General features: G+C 45.4%; 1 pseudogene; it reads right to left on the bottom strand.

The window, feature by feature from the left end:
• Window positions 1-1,435: 1,435 nt before the first annotated feature.
• LOC146816743 (b(0,+)-type amino acid transporter 1 pseudogene) lies at window positions 1,436-2,216 on the bottom strand (annotated as a pseudogene).
• Between the last annotated feature and the right edge of the window lie 2,236 nt (window positions 2,217-4,452).

Below are 4,452 nucleotides of genomic sequence, written 5' to 3'. Positions count from 1 at the left end.
CAAGGCCATTCAGAACCAAAATACGAGTGCTTTTTTACCTTAATGTTTCACAGGGGTGTGCATTGATGATTAACACCATTGAGATATGATACTTTCAGGCATGGGGAGAGGTGTGAAGTCAGAAGAGTTTATTAGCTGCCATGATGCACAAATGACCAGCAGAGATATCCTGAGAACTCTACAATGATTCTGGGCTTGTTGCATCGTATATTTAAACTTCACTGCTTTGCAAAGTAAAAAGCTACCAAAGGGTTTTCAAAACATGAAAAGCTGTAAAGAGGCTCTGTGTGGCAGTAGAAACATTTCTGCTGCTGTACATGACCAGGAGCATGCTACAGTCTTAAAGTTCTGCATCTTAAAGAGTTGACAAGCAGAGTCCCCCCCCCCCCCCCCGCCCCCCCCGCCCAAAGCCAGAAACACATCAAAGAAAGAGGAGTAGGCAGCTCTTTGAGTATTGTATTAAAAATATCAAACACGGCCAGATGTCAATACCTAAAATATCAGATCGATTAAATACTTTTTATAGCCAATACCCACTCACCTTCATGGCCCACCCATGCTTCTTTACCCACCCAAAGAAAAAATAGTAGAGCCGGGCCTGAATCCAAGTGCAACCTAATTTAAGCAAAATGACACATTTTATGCAGCTCCCTTTTTAACTTGACTTGTGGTCTCGGCCGTAATGACGCAATTTATGCCAGTCAGCTGTGCTGCCAAGAGTAAATGGTTTTACTACTTATTATCCCTGTGCCTTGAGTGTGTAGATTTATGCAGCAGCAAGCCCCATGCAAGGAGTGCGGAGTGGACAGATCAAGGTCTGTGTAGCCTTGTACCATTCCCACCCTGGGGCGAACACAATTTTACTCCAGCAAATGCTGGAGTAACTCACCTGGGGTGGGAAATGGAATGGTGCATCCCCGGACTTGGTAGGGAACGAAGATCCTGATATTTTCCCACTGAGAAAAAAGAATGCTTTTCCACACGTGACTGCCAGACAACACTGCGTAGTTCTTTATTATACAGTTACGCATTGGAGTAATAGCATACTGTAAGAACTCTCATGACGCAGTAGGATGCCTGGGAAGCTGCGCCTGGTCGAGCTTTCTAGGCACTCTACTGTGTGTTCTCAATAATGGAAAATGTTAATGTTCCTGCCTTGAGTAATAGTATTTCCAACGGTGCAGAGTTGGGATTCTGTTTGTAAATCGGGCCACAGATCTTTCCACTTACGTTCAGTATTAGGCGCTATAAGACACAGAGGCATCTAAGAGCTGAGTCAAAAAGATTCCAGCTCTGGCACAGGGGAGTGAGTGAGTGCCATGAACGTGGCAAAGGGTGTTTTCGGGGTGTACCACTGTGGGAAAATAAACAATGCTGTATTTGGTTATTTCTGGTATTGTTACAATAGGTTCCTGAAGGGCGCACAAAGAAGCGCCTATCTGTTAACATTCACACTTACTTCAGGGCGCTTCAGTTCTTCTGTCACAAAGTTGGCAATGTTCCATCCAACGTACGGCCAATGCCCCTGGTAAAAGGCCATTCCGATTGCCCCAAATCCTGTTGCTGTGCCTTGAAATGCATTCTGGAAATGTCCTGTGTGCCCCTTGACAAGCAGTGCCACGCCACCCACCACAATGAGCAGGAGGGACACGAATTTAGCCGCAGTGAGGATGTTGATGACCGAGGTAGCCATCTTAACATCCAGACAATTTACAGTGACCACAACCAAAACGCAGGCAATGGCGGTGATTTTAACCGCAGCTTCTGGGGAAGGGCAGCCTGGGTAAAATGGGTTTACCACATACTGGGCAAAGCCCAAAGCGACAGCTGCGTTACTGGCGGGCGACAACAGGAACACGCTGAGGTATGTGTACAAAAAGGCAGGCAAAGGGCCGTATATCCGCAGCAGGTAAATATAGTCATTTCCAGACTCCTTTATGGTGGCCCCAAGTTCAGCATAACACAGGGCCCCCAGCATGGACATGAAGCCGCAGGCAGCCCAAATTACGAGGCTGCCCCCCAGGCTGCCCATGTAGAAGAGCACTCCCTGGGGCGACATGAAGATGCCAGACCCAATCATGGTCCCCGCAATTAGAGAGCCAGCGCTGAGGAGACCCAGCTCCCTCTTCAGCATCAGCTTCTCCGGCTTTCCATCCATGGCGGCTGATGGGAGAGCCTGGCTTGGCTTCTCAACCTCTGCTTGTGTCTTCATTGCACTTGGCTTTGAATCACGTTGATGTCTGCTCAACTTGAACAATTAGACACAATGAAGGAGAGCAACTGTAAATAGAGGCCCTTTCTACACATTAACTCTGTTAATCTATAAAATATTTACTTGATGTACACACATGAGTTATCCTTGATGTCTCAGACAGGATTCTGAGTGAGCAAGGATGTGGTAATATCTCCCTGGATGTTTCTTCCCAGGGAAAGATAACAATATCTAGGTGTTTTGGTGCATGTGTTAGTGTTAAAGTGGGTGCAAACAGTGTTATTTAGTGGTGGCTCTCAACATCTTTGACAGTGGTAGCACCATGTACTATGACCATGCACATAGTCAGACTGTACAGAACCACAACACAACCGGACAAAACTCAACCACAAAAGACAACAGCAGAACCCAATCCACAGAGACAGAACTCATATCACTGCACCACACAAGCCATAAAACAACAGCCACAGTCACAGCACAGTACAACACAAAAAGAACACACATCTACAAAACACAAACACAGCATAGAAGGCAGCTAAACACGGCAGCACAAAACAACTGAGTTGTATTTAATTGCAATGATGGTAAGCTGTGTATGTGTCTTTTTATTGGTGTGTTGTACTGGTGTGTGATATTTTGTTGTGTTATGTTTTTGTGCTGACCTAGTGTTTCATTTATTCAGTGTGTTATTTTGTATAATGCAGAATTCCACTGACAAATAACAGAGTGGCATCCGATGGCATATGCTGAAAATAGATGGTTATGGCGGATGCTCTATCTATTCTCCCTGAGTGGCCTGCTGGTGTGTACTGATTACAGCCAGACCTGGTAAATTCTCTTCCAGAGGAGACGAGGAGTAATTAACAGGCATTGGGAGGAAATGCCACCACAGCATTGCTTTTAGGAACTAACTATGAGCAACACATGAGTATCCCACAGGGGTGCATTAGGTACAGGCAGTCATGATAAATTATTTACAGGTCAATCCAAGGGCAAGGGTAATAGCTTAAAGCATGCAGGAGGGACAGCCAGGATAAATACCCTAGAAGGTCCACCCATGATTGACAGAGTGCACTGGTGTAAGACGTTAGATTATTATTTGGTGTGGCTGTCTTCCATTCTCAAGGAACACTCATAACGCATGTCAGGGTGAACCTTCAAAGTCACTAAATTAATCTGAGCTCAACCCCCTGGTAGCTATAGCGCAGATCAGACAGGCTTAACTTAGGGTAATGTGCATAGTAGTTATGCAACACCAGAACAGTAGTAACGTCCAAATGCAAAACAATAGAAAACATAGTCAAATTTATTAAACAAAATGACACCAAAATGACAAAAATCCAATAAGGTGAATCAAGGATATGAATTTTAAAATATTCAAGTAAGTAGGAATAGCACAAAGAAGCACAAAGTTCCAATGATAGTCATTGGTCGCGGTAGACCGGGACCTTAGTGCAATTTGACAGTGACTGTGATGGAGCGCGGGTCAAATACACCTACCAGGTTGATCCTGGTAAAACGTTTTACTGGCTGTCTTTTGAGTTCCAACCCACCACAGGAGTATAGGTTTAAAGTCCCCCAGGACTACCATGGTTTGAACAGGAGGTCAGCTTTATGATGCTGGACTCCACTTCTTTGCCTTGGGTGTAAGAAGGAGCAGGTATAGTACTGAAGTGCTCCTCTCAGGTCACAGATGACAGGTACTGTCCTCTACTGTTCTTCCTCATGTCCTAGAGTGTTCTGAAGTGGAAGCCTGGAGATGCCACATTTATGCCTGGCACAAGATAGTCGGTTCGAATGACTCCAGGGCACTCCCTGACCAATGGGGTAAAAGTTGCCACGGCCTACCCTACTCACTTGGGCATTTCAAGATAGCAAAAGTCTCCAACCACACTAAACATGGACTCTGAGAGCTGGGTGTGTGTGTCGGGAGTGTACTATGGTAATCCTAGTGTACTCCCACATCTAACACCAAAATCCAGTTTGGAGGAGTCACTCTACCCCAAAAAACCTAGGCAGAAGTCTGGTAGAACAAAAGCAGGGGTTTCCAGCAACCAGACAGTGGATGTGTATCTACTGTCTGGTTGCTGGAAACCCCTGCCAGGGCACAATAATTGTCTTGGCATTCTGTTCCTGTCTTTCAAGTGCACCCCCAGTGTTATATGTAAACCCAGAAGACCTGTCAAGCAGGATTTAAACTTCCAGCCGGATTAGACAATAAAGGTCAAAAAGGATGTTCA

This window comes from Triturus cristatus, chromosome 6 (genome assembly GCF_964204655.1).
Source record: "Triturus cristatus chromosome 6, aTriCri1.1, whole genome shotgun sequence".
NCBI classification, from domain to species: domain Eukaryota; kingdom Metazoa; phylum Chordata; class Amphibia; order Caudata; family Salamandridae; genus Triturus; species Triturus cristatus.
Note: the sequence above shows the minus strand (reverse complement) of the source record. Positions and strands in the feature narration are given on the sequence as shown.